General features: G+C 37.5%; 1 protein-coding gene across 4 annotated transcripts in view; it reads right to left on the bottom strand.

Annotated features, from left to right (window-relative positions):
• The window catches only part of IQSEC1 (IQ motif and Sec7 domain ArfGEF 1), a 168215-nt gene that overhangs the window by 47784 nt on the left and 95808 nt on the right, over positions 1 to 24623 (bottom strand). The window lies entirely within an intron of this gene.

Here is a 24623-nt window from a genome sequence, read left to right as displayed (position 1 = left end):
CAGATATACATTTTGGGAAGCTATAAATGATGTTTAAAGATTTCTGAGACTTCTTCTCAAATCTTTTGTGTGTTTCTAGTGTAATACAGTGCAGAATAGATAAAATGAAGATCTAGAAACTTCAAACACTACTGTCATTTCCTTGGCAACTCTAAACTTTGTCTCATGTAATTTTTAGTAAGAATTTATGAATAAAAATATCAATGGGATATGTGTTACATTATTTGCAACAAAAACAATAAACTAATCAAATCATTTCTGGAGTTAGCCTATTGAAACTACAGGAATTAGCATCCAGTAATAAAACAGAGAGCAAAGTAGTGCCTACTGGAACCCTAGAGGATAATTCAGCTTTCCCCCATAAAACACAATAAAAGGTCAATCAAATTTCACAGAACTTACATTGGAACACTGCAGTTATGCAATATATTATTTGTGGATACCAACAATGAGATTTGGAATTTCTCATGAAAGATCAAGCATGATTTTAACAATCATCCTTTGAGGTTTCAGTAAATGTTGAGAAGAAGCAAAACTCTCCAACTCATGCAATAATGCAATGAATTCTGTATTACAGAAAGAGGAATACTGCGCAGGTTTCAAACTACTTATCTCATTTTAATTACCTTCTCCGTTCCACTCTTACTTTCAGTCTTACTCTTACAACTTTATAATGTAAGTATATGTACTAAACTTGCTTCTCTCTTGCCAAAATATAAATAGCTCAATGGCTCTAAAATGCCTCAACAAGAGGATAGGATTTAGAAATATGCCAAACCCACAAGAAAAACAAGTTCCTGCCAAATCTCCGTGGAGATGAATGAATACAGTAGCCAGCAAGGATATGAAAGTTACTGTTAGATGAATGCTAAGCTAAATCATAATCATCATGCTCCTTGTGCCAAAAAAAAAAAAAAAAAGGAATTTTAAGAGGAAGAGGACTTTATTTATTGGTTTTATGTAAACGTTAAACAGAGTAAGAAAGGTAATGTAATCCTCAGAATTTATTTAGTTATTCAGTTTGTATAGCTGCCCATCTCACACATGTGACTCTGGGAGGCTCAGAACAATTAAAAATAAGAATAAAAAATATAAATAAAAACAACAAACATACAACCACATTAAAACCACAATTAAAAACTAAAAACATAATCACAGTCAGCAGGTGAATGCAAACAATACATCCCGTTCAGTATAACCATTGAGAAGGCTAACCACTACCATTGGACCCCCAAGCTCGGTGACACAACCATGTCTTTATGGTAGGGGCCAATCTTGGTTCTGGGGGAATGAGGTTCCAAGGGGCACCACAGCAGGAAAGGCCTTCTTCCTGGGTCCCAGCAGTTGACATTCCTTAGTAGATGGGACCTGTAACATGCCTCTCCCGCCAGATCTGAATTCCATAAGTCACTGACCAAAGACCAATTGTATATGGGCTGAAGTGGGTGAAGTATGGACCACCGATTCTTATGTCAGAGATAGCCAATAAACAAGCAATCTAAAAAGACACCATGATCAATGGAATATTGTAATTTCTTTGTTCACACACATTATGCAAAGACCTAACTCTCTGGAGAAGACTCTAATGCTATAAAAGATGGCAGGAAAAAGGACAACCAGCAGCAAGGTGGATTGACTCAGTTATAGTGGTAATGAGTGCATCACTGCAAGACCTGAAAGACCAGGTTAGGGACAGTTCATCATGGAAAAAAAATCTATTGATGTGGTTGTTAACACCTTGACAATGAGTTGATGGCATATAATCAATCAAAAATCAAAATCTCTTTGTCCATTTCCCAGTGCAAATTATCAATGTAGTGTTGGTTTCTACCCAGAAGCAGTCCAAAGCCAGACTGAAAAGGGTCTTTATAATTACTATCATCCAGAAAACCCCAAGAATTGAATCACCGATGCTAACACCCTGCCTTCCTCAAAAGAATATTTGATTCTATACATTCAAATTGGATGAGTCTTTTAAAAAACACACACACTTCTACCTCCTTCACTGATATAGGTGCATGCATACATACGCTATCAAAAAGAAAACTGGTACAGGATGTTAAATTCTCTGTGATGATTGCTCTTCTGATTACACAGAATCATCAATGTTTAAACAACAGCTGGTTAAAAATAAATCTCATTTGATATTCTAGCATGTGGATTTAGAATGGAAATGAATACCATAAATCTGGACCATAACAGCTAAACTACCTATTTCATAGAAGATACTTTATTATTCACTTTTAAAAATAGCTTCCTTCAAGCTGATGACTGAATTAATATGGGTAAAAATATCTGACAAAGTAAGTTGGCATTCATACTTTCAAATGTTTTCTGGACTTTTCATAGGAATCTAAATTTGACTTCCTGACTAAGTTCATGGCTTCTTCAACATATACTCAATGGACACTTGTGCTGGTATATTTGCCTAATATCATATCTAACTACACTTCACAGTGGGCTTAAGTCTTTTCAGTGTTATTATGTGCTCCATGCTCATAATAGTTTTAGGATTAAGCACCATAAGTCAACTTTGTAAATTATAAGATAATAATGCCAATCGAAGCAAATATTTATAGCTCAGGGTTGAACTGTGGAGTCCTTGGTGCTCTCTGAGCCTTGTTGTTTTCTTGCAGACGTTTCATTGCCAGACTAGGCAACATCTTCAGTGCAAAGAGGGTGTGGGCCTTGCTCTCAGTTTATAAAGACATTGCCTAGTCTGGCAATGAAACGTCTGCAAGAAAACAACAAGGCTCAGAGAGCACCAAGGACTCCAAAGATAATGATGATTTAACTCTTACTTAATTTCATCTGTCATAAATTATTTTAACCAACACATAATCTTAAGGTGTTGTAAATATCTAATGGGTTTGATTTTCATCAAAGCCAAGTTTCATATCTGAATTAACCTGCTTGCACTGCACAACAATGACAACTAAGTGAACACAAACCTGATAGGAGAGCACTGCCTATTTGGACTAAAGATGTTCCAGTGAAAGATTGTCAATATTTAGTTAAGCACATACTGAACATTTGTTCTGGCATATATCTGCCTGCAGTGATGATGCAATAGTATCATAGTGCTGAAAGCTAAGTTTTACTTCAACATTATAGGCTCTGAACATGTCAGAAGATTCAGAAGTTTTCTACTCTCTTCCAAATATCCTATTGTTTCTAAATTTTACTTTTTGAAATAGATTCAAGACCTCTTTCCTAGTATAGCTCATGGAAAATAATACAATATCAGTGATCAGCACTGAAACATATTTGAAGAAACTCAGAACAAGTAAATGGCAGCTGTTACTATATTTAGAAGACTGTAAGCTGAATTTGGGGAAAAAGTATCAGTATAAAAAGAGAAAAGAAGCTATCTAAAAAGTAAATGAATTTTTACACATTATATGGTGCTAATTCAGCTTGATGTGGATCTTTAGCTGGTCACTCCTGTAATGCCCACTTATCCTATGGATCATTCTTAATGTATTTATAGTGCCTTCGACATGAACTGAAGTTCATTCCAAGAGGAGATGAACATACTTAAATTTTAAGTACTTCTTATGAATCTCTTTGGCCAGCACACCAACACACGGTGTGTTTCCTCTTTCTAATCAGTAGGAACAAGCTTTTCATAATTATGACAATGGAGCAAGGGACCACCTCTTAAAACTATCTCCAGTTGACTATTTCCTTCACTGCAGTTTGAATACTATTATACATTAGTTTCTATTTACAACCAAAAATGTGTCCCTTCATTTAAACTGTTTCTTATAGGAAGAGCCCTAATTTTTCTGGGCTGATAAGGCACATCTGGGATTTTAAGAACATGCTAGGGTCCTCTTACAAGTTGTTGCAAAATGCCAATTTTCACAAAATGGGGACTTAGGCAGTTATAAAATGCCAATTTTCCACCAATAATTCCATTTACTGCAGAATCAAATAAAAATTACCTTTTGTGCTTTTTTGGGGGGCAGGTGGGCACACATCCAAACAAACAATACACCAGTGCAGATGCATTTTACACATTACTTGACCACCAGGAGGCAATGTATGATTTCATCCTTACTGGAACTCATTCAGATACATACAGCTATTATAGTTAGTATTAGATCTTACGAGGTTTTAACCCTTCTGTTAGGAATTGAACTGTTTATACAGTGCACTTAGCTTTATGAGTTCCAATGATCCTGGTTGTCAAAGATCTGACAAAGTGCTGATGGTGCCATTTTGGAGGCCAAGTCCTATAGCAAGCATTAAGTAACAAGATTACAAATGAAGATAATTTATAGAAGGAAAAACTCATAAAGAGGATTTCATGAAGGATTTCCTGAAATGTGATCAGTGAAAAACTTAATCTTTATTGGGATGTACTTTCAAAGATCTTATTTTCTTTATTTCTATGTTATACTTCAGGGCATAATTTAAACCCACTTTGGAATATATTATGAGTCTTGAGTCTGTTTTCAATGCTGGGATTCTATTCTAAAAACTGGAAATGATGTGTGCTTATTGTGTTTATTCTGATACATTTGTTCACCATGGTTTATCGAAGACACAGTAAAATAAATGAAATAATAAACCACATACTATATATATTCTGATCAATAACTGAGGAAATTATTTCAGATACAGATAATTTCTTGTTCCTAATTACCTAGAATATAGCCTATTGGGTATCTTGTTGTCCATAAGCAGAAACAAGTAACACTGCAAACACTATTTAAGTTTTCATTAGGATGTTAAATAAATTTCTGCAAGCATTATTTTGGATGGATAGCCTCATAGAAAAAACTCCAAGGTTAATATTCTTCTTAACTATTTTGAAGAAGTTTTAGGAAAGACCTGAGTGTATGGTAACATCTAAATAAACAGTGAAAATATTTAAACAAAATATTGCTTTAAAGCAGTAATTTTATCCATTAACTATTCTGTTTGTGGGTATTTAGTTCAGAGTTCATAGGATGACTGCATGTCATTGGTATGTATTACCAAAAACACTTGTCAGCGAAAAGAACACTGGCCTGTTTTTCCTTAGAAATCCAAAAGTCTAACTGTGCCAAAACCAAAGAAAGAAAATCTTCAAAGCCACAACACAATAGAACTGTGTATCAGCTAGTTTTTAAATAAAATTGTTTAAGGCTAAATCTCAACAAAATGCAGTATTTCAAGGAGATGAAATGGTAAGAAAGTCAAAGGTTGGGTTTATGCTAATTTGTAAATCAGAGGTCTATATAATTGTGCAAACTAGTTGCACAGGAATTGTTTTCTGAGCTCAAAGACAAGAATTCCAGTGCAGAATAGCCACATGTGGATTGCAAATCACTTTTCAGTCACATGCATAGATTTCACATGAACATAAGCTTCAAGCAACAACTATTCAACAGAAAGTACCAAGGATAAAAGTAAATAGCTAATTGGACTATAAGAATATGCCTAGCAGTGTTAGCTTAAACAACCCCCCCCAAACCCCCTCTTCCCATAAATTTTCACTTTTTAGATGCCATGGCTCTTAGGTTTAAGTACTGATAATATTAATCTAAAAATAATTTTGTTAACATTACACTCAGATTTCAGGTGAATCAGCAAGCTCAATTAATTTAAAGCTCTGCCTTCATCTACCCCAACCCATGAACTCCTACTGTTGTTTAATGGACCTTTTCAAACAAAACACTTACACAATTAAAAAGAAAAACAAATTCCAGAGATATTCAATTATTTTTAATGTAATGGAAGGGCTCAGTAGCTCCAATGACCCTGAGCATGATGTTGATGAGAATGTGAACTCCTGGTAAGGTGATCCTCATTGGTAAGGTTGAGATGGGAGTGGAATAAGCTAAGAGAAAGTCACAATTTGCATGGCAGCAGGTTTGGTTCCTCAGGTTGTGAGGGATGATGGTGGCAAGCCACGTATTGTACACATACATGGTGTTACCAAACAAACTATAAGAATATGGAAGTAGGAAAAAGGGGAAGACAATAGATAAGGTCACCGAATGGAAACAAAGATATTACTAGAACGTCCTTGAAGAGGTACTAGTTATTCCTAAAAATTGGTGAATATGGCAATCACTTGTCCATCCAGTCACCAGAAGTCAAACTTAACTCGATGATACCAACTGCAGTAATGTCCCACAGATATATTATTAAAGGCAAGACTTATAAGGCTATTTTATTAATGACTGGCAAAATACTGTAGTTAAACTTAAAGTAGCTAGTTAAAATTAAGCCAGTTTGGTCTAGTGGTTAAGGCACCAGGCTAGAAACCAGGAGATGGTGAGTCTAAAACAAGCCCACTGGGTGACTTTGAGTCAGACTCTCTCTCTCTCTCAGCCCAACTCACCTCACAGGGTTGTTGTTTTGGGGAAAACAGGAGTAAGAAGGAGTACTAGGTATGTTCCCCACCTTGAGTTATTTATAAAAATAAAATAATATGTTATTAACTCATATACTGCCAACGTCACTGACTCTTGATTTTCTCAGAACATTTGACTCATTGTTGGTAGAAACAGATCAGGTGAACTTTTGGTGTAATTCAATAAGCCTGCCTGTCTCAGCACATCAGAACACCAACACTGAAGATGGGTAGGGACTGAGCAAAGGTAAAGCATAACATAAAACAAATTGACCTCTGGCTATTTGTTTATCCCAGAAATATCATCTAAAACTAAGGTCTTTTTCAATTTTTTAAGATGAAGGATAAAAATAGGCTGAGTTTGTGTCATTTGTCATGCATAGTATGCAACTTCAGTACTGCAGCCCTAGTTATGGAAGCTGATTCCTAGAGCAGCTTCCCAGCTTCAAAAAAGGTTGCAAAGAAAAAATATTTATGTCAATTGTGCCTTGTAGCAAGTAAGTATAATGCTGACAAAGATTTAAAAAATGTATTTTCAGTTCAAACATGTTATGTGAGTTATTTATCAGACAGCTAACTAGCAGTCTTAAAGACTAAACTACAAGAATATAAAATTCATCTGTATAATAAAAATGATTCTATATATGTAAAATCCAAGATTCCTTTTTTCTTTGTATAATGGATAAATTAAATTTAGAAGGTTTGAGCTGAATGACTATAGTCTAGACTGTACTTCCACCATAAAGGAAAATGGTATCTGCCTACCAATGCAACAGATATAAGAATCCGCCACTGCAGTTACTGTGGCTGATTGTCTTTTACACTGAAGATGGAGATGCAGACATTAAGCTATGAAAGAATAGCTTGCTTAAATCTATTGATTGAATCCATAGAAGAGACCAGGTTACAACCAGGGACATCCTGACTTTCATTCTTTTAAACCATTATCTCCAATACTATACCTATATTCACTTTCTTGAGAGTACTCACACAGAACTTGATGTTTATTTCCAAGGAGATATATACAGTAATTGAGGTTTTAATTTAATGAAATATTGTTCATATCTCAACAATAAAGTCACTATGTTGCCTTATATAACCTAGATCTTTCCTCAGATTTCTTTTCTCCCTCCTTTACCATATCAGAAAATAAACTCTAGCAAGGAAGCTGAGGTTATTACTGTTCTACTACATGAGTATCACTCTGAATATTCATGAGTTAAAACTCTATTAATCTTTAGCATTTAAAAGCAAAGACTTATCAATTAATTCTAAAAATAAATTTTGTCTTATTTGCATTTTACAAGGTAGAAGTCTATTTTATTAGTCCATAGCCTCTACAGTGCTGAACAATTTATGCTCAATTTCTGTGTACAACACCTTTCTATCATTAGGTTCATTCATACAAAGATTTGGGTTCAGTTTGAAAGCAACTTTGTACCTCTGGAATCCCACAGCATTCCCCAGTGGAGCTGCTTTACTTCTGGCTCAGTTTTTATGTATTTGAAATCTCAGAAAATCCACTATTTTATTTTAAAAGTAAGACACCCTTGAGTCAAGCTTGATTCCTGATTCCTACACATCCATGTAGTTTTACTGGCAACATTTTGGAAATGCCTTGCCAATATTTCCTTCTGGGATGTTTTATTGATTTTCCATTCATGACAAAAGATCTGCAAAAATCCAGAAAACCACTAGATATCAGCTAAGATATATAGAAAACTGACTCTAGAGGTCAACTGGATTTTTACAGCCCAGATTAGCTAGCCATATCTAAACACATGGTGGTCTCCTATTCAATACAAATAGGGTCCAACCCTGCTCACTTCTGAGCCCTGAGAAAGTTGGCCAAGTGCTGCCACCTGGTATGACCACTTTCTTTGGAAACACTTTGAAATGCTGCTTGGGAGCAATCTGCTTTCCTCATCAGCAGGAAGCTGTTGTCGCATCACAAGGAACCATTTTTCTCCTGTCTCCTGCACAAAGCTTCAGTTTGCAATGTATCTAAGCAGCAGCCTAGTGCTTTGAAGCCAGTTGGTTCCCTATCAAAGAAGAAGGGAAAAAAAGATTACTCTTGTCAATTTCAAACTTGCTTACTTTGCATGAAAGTAATGAAAGGGCACCTGGGAAGAATTGCAAGGTTCTGCAAATAATCAACACAGTTGAGATCAGTCCTGTCTGCTTTCCTCCATCTCTGCTGTTCCTATAAGAAATAACCACGGTTCAAGCTACTGTGAAGAGCACCTGCTATCTTTCTGGCTTCACGGCTGGCAGTGGCTTTTAAACAGAAACATAAAGCTGCCTTTGTAGTTGGTTGGCTCAGATTTTTCTTTCAGCAAAAGGACCAACAAATGCATTGAACATATATTGAAAATGTCTGTATATGACAGAACAGTTTCCTAACATTTGGGGGGGGGAGTAGGTGGGAGGGAATTTTTGGGCCCAGTCTTTCTGTCTCTTGTACATACATGCACACAATGCATTTCTCTGAACAAAGGGAGGAAAAAATGGTTTCTTTGGATGCTAGAAGGCAAGAAGCTGCATGCACACCTGAGATAGCACCTGCTTCAGTGGAATAATCCTTTCCCTTTTACAAGCCAACATTATTTCCACTTGATTATGTGCTCAGCTGCTCTGCTGAGCCATCTAGAATGAGAGGCAACTTTGGCTATCATCCTCAATCACAAAATATTCAATTTAGACTCTTTGGGAGGCAAATAATAAACTTCCTGCTTTGTGGCAGCCTATTCATATTTTAACACAAGAGTCATTTAGTGCCCTTCAGAGAAGCCTTTACGCATCAATTAAATTTCATTTAAAGTTTCATGTGTTAAGGTACTGTTAAACAAGGTAATTATCCAAGATAAAAATCAAACCGAGCTGATGAAATCTGCTACTTGATTCATTCTGGAAGTATTTTCTCCTTTGCCATTTGAAAGAAATGCTAATAAGAGAGAGCACAAACAGCCAGGAACAATTTTGACCAAATTGTATTCCCTTTTCAAATAATCTTTATATTCATAGGCTGAAGGAAGTATAAAGAACAAAATCAGCAGATTAAGAACATACCAGAAGCCTCAAGAAACAATACACTTTAAAGCCACATTACACAATAAAAATCTTTGCAGAAATACTGCAGTACAATGCTTGTAATATAGACATGCTGATCCAAAACGTTAGGGGCCACACATAATTTACTGTGACTCTTTTCAAAATACCCTTCCCTCCCCCCTCCCTTCCTTCTGTATTAAAAAGAAAATAAAAACAATTACAATACAAAAATTAAAATACATAGCAGCTGAGAATAAATCACGCACCATAATTGCTAAAACACCAAGAAACGGATCCCTGCGACACTCAGGGCCCCACCCCTGGGCACACAGCCAGGACTTACAAAAAGCCAGCAGGGTTAGAGCCATCCTGATTTCCAGAGAAAGAATGTTCCACAGGGCGGGCTGTACAGCAGAAAAGGAACTTTTCTAGGCCCTGCCAACCAGCATTCCTTAGCCAACAGAACCCAAAGCATGCCCATTTTTAAAAGTTAATGCCATAGCCATCAGTGTTTTAAAAAACTGAACATTTTTCTAAAAATGTATTTAACTGTGTGAAGTTAATCGTTCAATCTGTTGACCAAAGGTTCTTAAACTATTCAAATGATCAATTTCATGACAATAACAGCATTCCGCTGTGGAACACATCTCAGGAGACCAAGCAGGAAACAGGGTCAGCAAAGCAAGGCTTCTTCACAGTAATTTTAGAAACAACAGCTTGCTCTAGACTTTATCTTTTGATATCAAAGAAAAGAATTCCATTCTATAACAGGTGTTGAGATTTGCATTTTCAAATGTAAAAATGCGAAGGGATAACAATGCCAGTAATATATATGGCATACAGCAGGGGTTCCTAAACTATTTGCCATCATACCTCCATTTAGTTTAATCTTAATGTACACACCTCCTCTAAAAATCCGAACACCAAAATGAACACAAACAAACAATGAAAACAATACAATGAAACTTTGGGAAAGATGGATTTATTGTATCAATGTAATTAAAAGGTTCTTCACACCTCCCCTGGGCTCACAGTTTCTCTCATACTGTAGTTTGGGAAACCCTGGCACAGGGACCAACATTTTGGACTAGGACTGGGGAGACACAGATTCAAGTCTATCCTCAACCATGGAAAGTCAGTATGTAATGTGGGGCCAGCAACTCTCTCTGCCCAAATCTCACAAGTTTTTGTGGAGAAAAACTAGAAAAAGGAGTGCTAGGTATACCACCTCAGACTCCTGAAGAAAAGGCAGAATATAAATTAATACTGCAAGCAAGGACAGAGGTCCATATACGTTGCAAGAAGAGTCCCTAAATTGGCTGCATATGCAATCCCTATGTGCTGCAGGACATCCTTATAATATCATTATCCTCTAACCTTCATAAAACTGAATAGAAACAATTCTGCTGTGAAGTAAAAAAGTAAGTGAAGGAAACAATTAGGCTAAATCTTGGATGTTCCTAGCATCTATACCAAAGTCATAATTTACTTTATGCCACAGAATTCAGTGCAAGCTACTAAGAATCAAAACCAGATTATCATTATGATAATCCTACTCTGTGTTCTACATTTGGATCAAAGTAGTGCACTACAAAATATTCAGGAAACGTAGTTTCACAAGTGAAAACACACTTTAATTAGATTGTAAGCACAAGTGATTTATCAGGGAGACCACAGAGAAGTTGCAATAAGTGTTTAATTGTGAGAAAGATTTCATTCCACATTGAAGGCATAAGGACAGGTGAAGTCTGCACAAAAAAACCTTTCTCCTGGGACAATCTAAAATTAGATTGTCTAATTTTGTTAGATTGCTTTTTTGTTAGAAGCTAATACCACAATTCCTCTGAAACTAATGTCATGCTGTTTCACAATCATGATCTTCTCTAACCCCCCCCCCCGCAAAAAAAGGTATGATAGAACAGTAACAGTAAAATATAGTAAATATTTCTGTATTAGACAAGATTATTTTGTGGAATTCAATAATATTGAAAGGATATGTTGTGTTTATGAGCGCTACAATAATTCTTTAGTAGAATGCCATAAGGTAGTTCAGGACTGAAAACAAACTCTTTCCAATACTATACATGAAATACATAAATAATATCCTTGGGTGACATCTGATCAGAATTAAGGTTCTTAACTTTTACAGAAAGAGATGTCAAATCTTGAGCAACAACAGATGTTATGGAACTATATAAATGATAAGGCCTTCCAGAAACATTCTTGGTGCAATTTACTTAAAGGCATGATTACTGTTAACTGAATCACTGCACGGCTTATGGCAGTTTTGTCTTGCAATATTCCTTTGCATGTGTTTTGTCCTCTTGTGACCCATCTTAACAGTATAATCTATTATGGTTTTACTTTCAGGCACATTTTAACATAATTTCCATATATTTCTTCAAAGAGATTACCCATCTTTACTCAGCTCAGAGAGTCAAGTGAAATATGACTTTTTGAAATATTTAGATATGATATGTGGATGTGAAACTTAATGTAGCGAAGACCAAGATAGCTGGGTTTTATAGGGAACATTCAGTGAACAATTGCAAGTTATACATAAATGGTGAAAAATCAGATTAAGAAGATGGATATCTGTATTTTGGTAGAATGTTTACTAAAGATGGGGAACTAGGTGGAAAAATTTTAAGACATATAAATTTGACAGTAAGGTAGCATGTATACCACGTCTATAAAATTTTATACAGGAAGGCAGTGTGTAGTCTTTTGTGAGGAGTCAATATTTGCCAAAAATAAAAATGGCTACATATAAGACCATACTTCCTGCCCACTTTGTAATAGGGAAATGAGAATTGGGTGTATCAGGAGAAATATAAAAGTAAGTTGAATATAGTGGGAATCGGGTACTTAAGAAATGTGTTTGGAAAACAAGAGGATAATAGGTAATGAATAAATGTGGACCGAATGCAAAAGTAAGTGACCAGTCTGAAAAAAGTTCATTGAGGAGGTTTGATTGTAAGAGGGAAAAGTGAATAGGGGAAGATTATTTTGCAAAGGGAAAGACCAAGAAAGATGTGCTTAGATGGAATTGGTGAGATCTCCTTAAAGAGAGAGAAGTGAGAGGTTTCAAGAACAAAAGGCAATGTAAGAATTGGTGAACTGGCATGGAGGAAACCAGGACAGTTTGCAAGGATACAATGCAATGAAGAGATACAGTGAAAGCTGTTAAGGTAAACTAGATTTAGCTATATTTCGTTTTGTTTTTCTTATGTCATACCTTTAACTTCTTTAGCTTACTTTTCTGATTCCTTTTTTGCACTTTGCATGATGTTGCTTATGTTGAAGGGGTAAGCATGATAGGTATGCATATATGATGTAAACTACTTTTTACCAAACTGGAAGAAAATAAACTCAAACTTGTACTCATGCCTGTCAAACCATGAGGACAAAGCTCAACAAGTAGCTGCTCTTAGAATCAACATGGGAATAATTAGCTCAGACAAGTTATTTACAAGTTAATTTCATACATAGCTTGAGGAAATAATCCTTCATTTATAAACATAAAGAAATAGCTTGGTTAGCTCCTTAAAGCCAATTAATTCTAAATATTCTAACCATAACTTGGATAAGGTCTACATATGTGGTTGCTAACCGCTGACACTGTTCTGATGGCATATAATCAATCAACCAGGTTTGAAAAGATGAAGCAAAGATAAACAGCATTTTAAATTTCATTTATAAAACAGAAATGAAAAAGTGGGGCAGAGGTTGGATGGCTATGTGGCCCAAGGATATTTGGTTGCTGGGGAAATTAAAGAACAAGGGAGAGAATGTTTTAAGAAAAAGTGCAAGAAATAGAACAAAAACAGTTTTAAAATTATCCTTCCGAGAAAGAAAAAAGGACTTCATTATTAGGGAATCTAGAGCCCCAAATAGTTTCATTAAAAAGAAAAGTTAAAATAAATGAGTTATAAAAATGAAAGGGTCTTGAGACACTTTAAGGACTCATGAATATATTATCACATATGCCTTTGTGGATTACGTTTCATTTCATGAAATACCAGGAGTATAGTCCTGAGAAAAGAGTAATATATAAGCAGGAGAAGGGAATGGTAGGGATTTTTGTACTTTTAAGTTTTGTTTTATGCTTTAACTCAGATTCCTTACTGGCCAGAGAGTTAGACTTGAAGACCTACATGGCCCTTTCCAATTTATGTTTCTATTGATGTAGGGTTCTCCGTAAAAGCTTATTTAATTAAAAATTGCTGCAAAAGCTTCCTTTTAGAGTGACATAAATATAAGACAATGTATCCGTAAATAAAACCAGCTTGTCTGAGTGTTGAAAAAAATATTCAGTTTAGTAAACCCTAGTTGCATTTGGTTCCATACACAAGTCATAAACCAGTATTTATATGAAGAGTAGACTGAACCAACTACATATAATCTTCATTACTGAATATGAATATTAGCCCCTTTTTTTCTATGAATTCAAACATTTCCATACATTGATCTATCATTAATCCAATTCCAATTCTAAAAGCCCTAAATTAAATCATCAGGATAGCAACATATTATTGTCAGATTTGCTATCAAATTCATACTCACACACATGATCTTTACAGTCATTAACAAAATTTGTATCTTTAGAGTCAAAATACTGTATAGCTTATGCAAGATTTAAGGTTGCCATTTTTAAATTTTAAAGGGAACTTTCTAAAAACAGGTGAGTTTGCATGTCACACACGTTTATTAATTCGTGCTTCTTTCTCTCCCCCTTCCTACCACGCATCATGTGTCTGAAATCCTAAATCCAACAGAACAAGACATTAGTAACAGACTGAAGCAGTACCTACTACTGTTAGAATAGTGTAAATAGTGTAGTAGTGTAGTGTAAATAACTGACATAGGAGGAAAAGTCCAACTGACAATTATGTTAACTTTCAAGTTTTAAGGAAGCCAAAGGGATTGTTTGTTAGACCTTTGACAAAAGAATGCCTAGATTTTGCTTGCAAACTTCACTCCCAATTCTGAATGCCAGCCTCATTCCTGGTATTTATTTATTATCAGCAGAAGTTATGTTTATAGCACAAGTCATGTTTATATCAGTTTATAAATTTATCTTTATCCGAAAATGCCAGCCCTGAGAAAGCCACAACCTTATCAAAAGAAAATTATGTTTTTACATTGCATTTTATTTTATTAGATTTCTATCACACTTTTTTTCCAGAAGCAAAAAGTAGCATTTCCTCCTCCCATTTTCCCTCACAATAGCAATTGGGAGTGGGTTGAGAGTGAATGACTGGTTCAAATTCACTCAGTGAACTTCTACACCTAAGGATGGACTTCATCCTGGATCTCCACAGTCCTAGTCCACCTCCTTAACCACTACACCACTCTATCGAAACAAGAACATGTTATGAGAGACTGTATGTGTCTGTTTAATTATTAAATACCATGTAGGTTAGCTTTCCCCAGTTTGATATTCTTCAGATGCTGGCTATGAAAAAGCTATCATGAATCTGTTACATGACTGACACTATTTACCTGAGTGTATAGTTAAAACATTTAGATGAGTTTAAGTGTCAGATTAAGAGACTTTCCTAGGTCAGAAGACACTCCTCTAACTTCTGGGAAAGAGGACAGTGCTTTCTTAAGAAGAAATAGGAAGCGATAACTTGGCCAGACTAAAGCTTCAAGGACTGATTGTTGATGATGCCTGTACAGGTAGTCCTCAGGTTACAATGGCAATTGGGGCCTACATTGCCATCGCTAAGTGATACAGTCATAAAGCACAATGTTACATGACTGCATCACGTAGCAATCCTGGTAGTCCAGTTGCCATCATAACCCCAAGATGCGTGGGTCATTAAGTGGGAATTGGTGAGAGTCCCTGGTAAGGAGCACAGGGATGCCATGAGGATGCTGCAGGGCAGTGGTGGGATGCCATGGGAGAGTGGGGGAGGCTCGGGGATGCCCTAGGAGGGCTGGTGAAGGCCATGTGTGAGCACAGGAAGGCCAGGGGGACTTACCAGAGTGACTTGTGACCTTCCCCACTGGCTTCCCAATTGACTTTGCTTGTGGGAAGTCGGCGGGGAAGGTCACAAATGGCAATCATGGGATGCTGCAACTGTCGTAAGTGCGAGCCAGCTGCCAAGCACCCAAATCATGATCATATGACCGCAGGGCCACTGCAATGGCCAGAACTTTGAGGACTGGTCGTAAGTACCACTCATTCAGTGCTACTGCAACTTCAAACGGTTGCTGAACAAATGGTTGGTAAGTGAGGACTACCGTAATGAAAGGGATCCTTGTTTTATAAGGGATATATAGAACTGGAACATTAGAAGCATGAATGAAGGAAAGCCTGAAATTGTTAAAATGAAAATAAAACATTAATTTGGGTGTTTCAGAAAGAAGTGAATTTAGGTGAATTAGAATGAGGTACTTGAAATTAGATGATTACATGATATACATATGAGGAAATAAAGAGAGAATAATACAAAAAAAACACACATTGCTAAGTATATGCTCAAGTATACTGTAAATACCTAATAAAAATTAACACTTGAACCCTCAACCCCACACAGCCACATGTTCAGGAAATTGAATGGTAACTGGTTTTCTCACTGGGAGGTAATGAAGGGTGGGAGGAGAGAGGATGGTAGGGAATGCAGTGAATTTCACTATCCTGAAATTACATTGCTTTAACTTTTATGAGGGCAGCAACACTGACTGGCCTTTTTGTTGAGGTGTGGTAATTGAATGGTCAATGCAATTTATCTTGATATCTTTTCCTCCCAACTTAAGGATGTGTGGAAAGCCCACTAACATGATTGTGAAGAGTCCTATGATAACAAATATGGAAGAAGGGAAGGAAAGAGAATTCCTAAATAAATGATCCATTGCAGTAATTCCTCACACAAAGAAAGTTTTATTAAGATTTTAGAATAGCACTATACTTAGAGAAAGAAATGCTAAAAGGATAAGCAGATTTCAGAAGAGGCAGAAGGACATAAGATTGGATAGTATATTTATTTACTTACCTGGGCTTATATGCCAATCTAATTGTCAGCCAAGACTGAATGGCTTAGTTAACAAAAGATGGGAAACACAGAGACAAAAGAATATGAGTTTAATTTCGTTTTATTGACTACAGCAAGGCCTTTGATTATGTAAATAATATCAGAAGATAAACACATTAAGGCTAATGGTGCCAAACATCTGATTGTTCTTCTGAGGAATCTTTACAAAAAGCAGCAGCAGCTACTATAAAAACTGAATTTGGACAATTTGTTCAGAATGAGAAAGGAAGTGAGACAAACATGAATATTGTCCTCATAATTTAGCACAACAAATATAAAAATGGAAGGCTTAGAAGGGGTGACAATTGGGTTGGTGTTAGAAAAGTCTGTGTTAATGTTATCTATTAAGAAGATAAGGATTATGTCAACAAGCATGCCTATTGAGTTTAATATTGATGGTGATGAATCAAGAAATAAATTTTGTTTTCTTGGATTCAATAATAGGTAAAGAAAGACAGTGAGCTGGAGAAGTAAAGAGGAGACTAGTCCTAGGGTGGGAGGCAATGACAAACTTAGACAAGATCATGAAGGATAAGGGTATTTCTTTGATAACAAGGATCAGAATAGTTAAAACAATAATCTCTCCAGTGGTAATGTATGACTTTTAAAACTGGACACTCAGAAATAGGGAAAGAAAAAAGTTCAATGTCTTTAAATTATGCATTTGGATACTGTTACTAATAGTACCATGGACTGCAAGAAGAGCCAATCAATTACATGCAGAAATAGATTTACTGCTCACTTGGGGCAATGATCAACAGGCAGAAACTCACATATTTAGGGCATGTAATATGAGTGGATGGTGAATTGGAAAAAAAAAACCCAATCATACTTAACAAGACTGAGAGAAGTAGAAATGAAATATAACTGATAATATGGTTAAAACAGTTTGTCCTTGGAAGAGCTACAAGTGATTATCAAAGAGAGGCTGAAACAACAAACATTTCCTCATATAGTCACCAGGAAATGAATCCAACTCTATAATACCTAGTTAAGTGTAAGCTTATTTTTAGTTACAGCTATTCAAAAGGATGGTAAACCTAATATATAAAGATAGTATAGGGTACTTGGTATTCTTTTATCCAGCAACAAATACCCTGAGGGGGTGATTTAGAAGAATGACCTTTCCTAGTGATCCAATATCAAATAAATTCAGTTGTAATTTGCTTTTATCTATCTAATAAGCCATGAATCTTCCAATGTCATGTCTAATTTGACTCACTCTAACACTAAGAATTTGGCCTGCTCTAAGTGCAACCAATATTAACTGCATTCCTAACTTTCAGTGGATAGTGAGCCTGTTTTTGTTTATAGCTCTGAGAATTTCTGACATTCTACTTCTGATTGTTGGGGAGTCCTTGAAAATGGAATAGGATATGATACACAGATGGAAATGAAGCTATTGGAAACTACTCTCCTCTGTCTCTTAAAAAGAAGAGCAATTTAGGATCCAAGTAAACTGCTTGCTGCTATTAAACTAATCTTGAATAGTATTAAATGGCAAAAGGGAAAAAGAGGATAAAGCTAGACTACAAGCTATGTTGTCAATTGTAACCTAAGGGAGGATGGAGCAACCTGGCTTAACCATGCCTGTGATTTAATGTCAGTGACAAAGGGGCTTTGGGTCATTTGGATCAGATTTCTAAGTAATGATTATGGAGCAAAAACACAGTATTTCTATTTAAAAGATTATGTACTTTCAAAAAGGTTTGATCTTTCCTAGCGACCAGTTAAGCTCCTTAACAATAAAATTTCAATGTTACTCTGCAGAAATAGATGTGGTCAATTTTTTTTTTTGCTTTATGGATTACAATATACTATAACTCGATGCATTTCAATAGTGCCTCTTACAGAGAATATTCAATTCTTGCAATCATAGTTTCAATTAAAGTATTTTTAAATATTTTAATGTATGTTATTGGTTTTACTGAAGAATAAAACAGTACTTGCAGAAACATTGTTGAATATAAGGAATAAAGTTTGTGAGGTAAGAACCAGCAGTTCCCAGGCAAGACAGAACAATTACATAAACACCGAGCGGGTGCCTCACAATCTCAAGGCCAGGAACACTGAGGCCAAATTTCCACTGACTTGAAAGAACAGGAAAAAAAGGCCTAGAATTTGAAACCTGGATCCAAAAGACATATATAGGCTTTGACTTCTGTATATTGCAGAAGGCAGAACTTCTTGATGCATATGGCTTCTTTCTCACCTGAAAAAGGCAACTCATTTAACTATGTTGTTTCTGTGATGTTCTACTGTAAGGAAGTTCTAGTATATAGACTAAAACTTCGAGAAAGTTGAGATTTATTGTCATGTCTAGCAAGACCTGCGACAAAAAGATCTACTTCCTCCTATTTCCAGCAGTATGGGAGGAGAGGCTATACATATCCATACTGAACAGTGGATATAACCCTCTTGCAATTTTGCTGAGTTGATAAGTTGCCACTGCTTTACTCCAAAATAGAATAGAATAGCTTTATTGCCATTCCACTATATACTATACACCAAGTCCATAATAAAATGAAATTTCATTGCAGTTGGCTCACAAACACAATCAGACACTAAAATAAAAATAACATAATTACTATAAAATATACATTCTTTACACATTCCACTTAAAAAACTTATTAAGTATTCAGGAGTCTGATAGCCTGGGGGACAAAGCTATTACCCAATCTGGCTGTTCTACATCGGATGCAGTGGAAACTTTTCCCAGAGGGTAACAAAGAAAACAGGCCATGATGAGGATGGGAGGAGTCACTGACGATATTTCGAGCTTGGACAGACAGCATGTATATGCTATATCCTGGATGAGATCCCAAGTATCTTCTCTGCTGCCCTTACTACCCTCTGCACAGACTTTCTATCCAAGGCACTACAGCCTCCAAACCAGATGGAAATACAATTGGTCAATATACTTTCTATAGTGCCTCTATAGAAAGTAAGGAGGATGGGAGATGGAAGATGTACTTTCCTCATCCGGCGCAAAAAATGCATATGTTGCTGTGCTTGTTTTACCAAAAATGCAGTGTTAAGAGACCTAGTCAGACTATTAGTTATCTGCACCCTACTACTTCCAGGGCCAAAGGCTGTACTTCCCAGCAGAGGGTGTGCCTCCTCAATCTCAGTCCTTCCTCTGTGTTACCAACTTTGTCCTCCTGACTCTACCATACCTATTGATACATCTTTCCTCTTTTTTTTTAACTAACAAACAAACAACAGACAAACCTTCTCCTTCTCACCCCCACAGTTTAAACATGGTTTTGTAAATGTTTTGGTCTTTGCATGAGGCGACCTGCCCGAGTTCTGACTTCATTTGTTGTAGTGGTCATAGTTTCTCCTGGGTGTGATGATGAATCGCTTGGTCCCTCAGTCCCATCTGTATACAATTCCAAACTGTCTCTCCCCTGGGACCCAGATGGTGGAGTGGCCACTTCTTCCGCCCGCTGCTGTAGATCCTGGTTTTGTACCTCTGCTTGTTGGTTGCTTCTGCGCAGGTGTTGTTGATTTCTCCTGAGTACCTGATCTTCAGGCGTCACCACCTCAAAGAAACACGTGTTCACCTGTTTCTGGACCTCAGCTTTCCTCCATTCCTTGTTCTCCTGTCCATTGGGCTGTATCCATACTTGCTCTCTACTGTGTAGGTTAGGTACGTCTCTAGCCATCCTGTTGTAATAATGAGCCTGTCTTATTTTTTGTTCCATGATAAGCTCCGCTTGACTATTGTGACCTACCGGCTGCAGCAAGATCCCCCTCATGGGAAGCAATGTTTTAGTTCTCCGACCCATGAGACTCTGTATGGGGCTTCCATCCAAACCCTGTGATGGGGTATTCCTGTGGTCTAGGACTGCTAGGTATGGGTCTGCTCCCGCTTTCTTGGTTTTGACTAAAAGACACTTTGCAGTCTTGACAATATCAGGAGCAAGTTGCAGTCTAGATGGACCAGTTAGCCCAAACAGTGAATCAGTAAGCCCAGGAGGTGGGACAAAATGTTCCACAGCCACCACCCCTGTATCAGTATTAATCCACGTCTCAGCAGCGGTTGCTGGAGCAGCTGCAGTAGTTGCAGCCCTCCAACACCAAATACCTGCCTCCCTGCCAGACAAACGTGATGGGAATCCAACCAAATCCATTACCTTCCTCCTTCAATATGAATTATACATTTCCTTAAGACCCAAGGATTTTCTACGAATTGATATGAGTGGGATTTATAATTGGGCTAAGAACAGAGGAAGCTGAAAAATAGACAACCCTTCCTCTTCTGCAAAACAGACCTTACTTGGACAACTATGTTACTTCTATGACTTGCCTGAGGGCTATCTTTGACAATTCAGTCAAGCAAGTAACCACCAACTGTGAACTCTGTTACCTTTTACCTGATGCAGGAATATACTTCTGACCACCTGATGGTAAGTACCTGATGCAGGAATATACTTCTGACCACCTGTTCTTAGCTCAGGATGTGGCAAAGTCTTTCAGGATGAAAAAAAAATCTTAATTGGCCAATTTAAAGGACAATCAGATTAAATATGAGACAAACTAATTAATCAGGGCACTCCAGAGACTTCGTCTGCATTTATCCAGGTCTCTTTGGGTATTCATAGAAGACTGAAGGAATTATGGCAGAGTGTGGGTGGGAAGGGAAGACACCATCATTCTCTTTGGCTCCTTCCTCCTACCCCTCTACCCACAAATCTGAGAATTCAGAAGCTCAACCCATGCAGTTGAGAGCCAGGACAGCTCTGTTGTCTGCCCAAGAAAAGATGTTATAATCTGGATAACATGACAACTCTGCATATATTGTCCTGCTAAGATTATTCCTTCTGAAGAATCAACTAAATGGCATACTTGTACAGTATGCAAGTAGATGCCCCAAGCACTCCCAATGTGGCCTGCCACAAAATTAGTCTGTTTCAGCCTCCAGGGGCTCAGTAGATGGGCAACCAAAAATTAAGTGAAGCCCAAATATGGGAAGCTAGCCATCAATATTTAGTCACTCCTGTTACTCTATACCAAGACTCTGAAACACAATCACAGGTCCTAGTCAACTCTGGCATTACAGGCAACTTTCTTGAAATCTCCATTACATGCAAATATGTTCTACCCACTCAGACTACTTCACTCTGTTATGATGATGGAGACTACTGATGGTTAATTCTTATGCTTAGGACCCAACACAGAATGTACTATACTCTGCAACCTGCATCAGCAAACACCAGAAGCTCTTGCACCTTTATTTAGCTTCCTGTTATGTTTTCCTATAATTTGGAAAGTGGATTGGTTTTGGACTTATATATTTCCTGGCCATGATAACATAATCTTTGATTTCACAACATGCAAAATTCACAGCCTGCAGAGATTCAAACCTCCACCACTACTAACCCTCAGCTGAAGCTTCCTCCTACCTTGCCTGACAAATATGTGGGCTAAACTGGTATGTTTGGAACGGGGGAAGTGCAGACCCTGCCCTAATTCTGTGACTGTACTATTGGTCTCATTCTTGGAGCTCAGGTCCTGCAAAACACCCCTATAAGTGGGATTCTGATGCTCAACAAATCTTTCTGCAACTCAGACATTCACTTATCAGCCCATACCCTTTATCCAAATCCCAACAAACCATGTGATGTATAGGCCAATGCATCTGATTTTCCTTGGGAGCTGTGCTTTTACAATTCACTCCACAGTTTTACAATAAGGAACTGATACCTTTAACAGGAGCATTTAGCTGTCAAAGAAGCTTTTCAGCATTTGTGCCATCTCCTAAAAGATGTAGAATGCAGTATTGATAAAATGACAAGAATTTGGAATGCTTACAAACTTCTCACAAGCTTACACAACACCAGGCCCATTGGGCACAATTTTTTTCTTGTTTTAACTGTCACATGTCTTACATTTTTAGTTTCCAGAACAAGCAGATGGGTGCTGTTCTGATGATATTTGATTTCCTATCTAAGATGGCTTTTTTATTCTCTTCTATACTCTCCATCTGCCCTGTAACTTCATGTATATTAAGAATCACGCTGCTGACAGAAATCCACAATTCCCAGCAATTTTTTTGGGAAAGTTCTTTTTCAACTGTTGAATGTAAAACTCCACCTGTCTTTCGTCCATCACCACTAAAGTCCAATCTATACATTAGTCATACAAGGAATTCAGAGAGACATACTACAGGGATACATGCTATGTTTGTAACATCTGCCCCATTAATATAGTGCATGCCATAAAGACATAAACTGTACATAATCATACAACCATACAATGTGGTGGACTCATACATTTTTTATAGCCCACTTCAGTGCAATCATAAAGTAACAATAAATCCAGTTTACTCTGGGTGTCTTACATTAACAAATGTAAGAACAATAAAAAGAAATAGATCATAAGTACCCAGAAGGCAAACTCAACATATCAATAAAATATCCTACAAGGGTTCAACCACCATTCTGCCCCAAGGCAGGGGAGAACAGCCACGTTTTAAATGATCTTTTGAACACCATCAGAGTGGGAGCTGTACAAATCTCGGAGGGGATGCTGTTCCATGGGGCAGGAGATGCAACAGAGAAGGCACACTTTTTGGATCCCAATAGATAACACTGTTTTATCAAAGGGATCTGAAGTGCACCCACTTTGTCCAATCTCTGGCCAGGCAGAAACAATTGGAGATACATTGTCTCTCAAACAGCCAAGTCCTATGCCATGAAAGGCTTTACAGGTGATAGCTAACTGACTGCATCTGGAACCAATTGGTAACCAATGCAGCTCATGAAGCAGTTGTGTCACATGGGCATAGCATGGTATGCCCATCACTATCTGCATAACTGCATTCTGGACTACCTGTAGCTTCCAAGTGGTCTTTAAAGATAGCCCCATGTAGATTGCATTATAGCAGTCCATTTGTGAGGTAACTAAGGCATGAGTGAAGGGCCTTATATCTGAAGGGCCTCCCAATTCAGGAATAGGCACAAGTGGTGCACTAGATGAATCTGTGTGAAGGCCCTCTTAGCCACAGCTGCCACCCACTCTTCAAGCAGCAGTTGTGAATCCAAAATGATTTCACATCTGTTGCACATCTGTCTTGAGTGGGGGAGTGCAACCCATCCAAGATTAAAGATGGGAATTCCCTAGAACTGGGGAGCCCAAATATCCACAGACACTCAAACTTGGCAGGATTGAGCCTGAGTCTGTTCCTTCCCATCCAGACCTGCACAGCCTCCAAACACTAGGACAGGACTTCAAAAACATCACTTGGTCAGCATGGGATCAAGATATACAATTGCTTCCTGCAACCTGACCCCAAACCAATGGATAACCTTACCCAGTCATTTCATGTGGATGTTAACTAAAAGGAGTGACAGCACTGAGCCCTGAAGCACCTGGAAATGATGGATTGCAGGCTCTATCCTCTCCTCTGCTGTCAGCAAGAACTGGGACTGACCACAAGGAAACAAGGAGAACTGCACAACACAGTCCCCACACCCATTCCTCACAGTCAGGCCAGAAGGACACTGTGATTGGTGGTATCAAAAGCCACTGAGAGATCAAGGAGCACTAGGATGCATGCATCATACACATACACATATTTCATCCTAAAACCAGGCTGAAATGAGTCTTGGTTATCTGTTTCCTCCAGGATCCTCTGCAACTGTTGCCTGATCAAAAAGGGAAGATTGGAGACTGAACAGAAATTCTCCAGAATTGTTATGTCCAGGTTATGTCCAGTCACAGCTTGGAGGGGAGGTGCACCACTGCATCCTTTGTCAAAGAAACCACCCCTCTGTCAAATAAGCTGACACCACTACATGGACCCAACCACAGGTCACTTCCTATGCAGCCATAACAACCCAGGATCTACTAAACAGATGACCAAATTTACAGACTAAAGGACCCTATTCACTATATGAAATGTCATAAGCTCAAACTCATTCCATGTAATTCCACAATGCCATGCCCTGGGCACCTCAACTGGACCTGCCCAGTTGGATTCTAACTCTGAGTAGATCTGAGTGACTTTATCTGCCAAATAACAAGATATTCTTCACAGTTGCCCTATAGATGTTTCTGTGGTTCATCCCACCTCAGCAAGGAATGAGTCACCCTAAACAAGGCTGCCAGAAAACTATTGGCAGATGCGATAAGGGTAGAGAAATAACATTGCCACAATGTAATCTGGAATATGG

Source organism: Candoia aspera, chromosome 2 (assembly GCF_035149785.1).
Source record: "Candoia aspera isolate rCanAsp1 chromosome 2, rCanAsp1.hap2, whole genome shotgun sequence".
NCBI classification, from domain to species: Eukaryota; Metazoa; Chordata; class Lepidosauria; order Squamata; family Boidae; genus Candoia; species Candoia aspera.
Note: the sequence above shows the minus strand (reverse complement) of the source record. Positions and strands in the feature narration are given on the sequence as shown.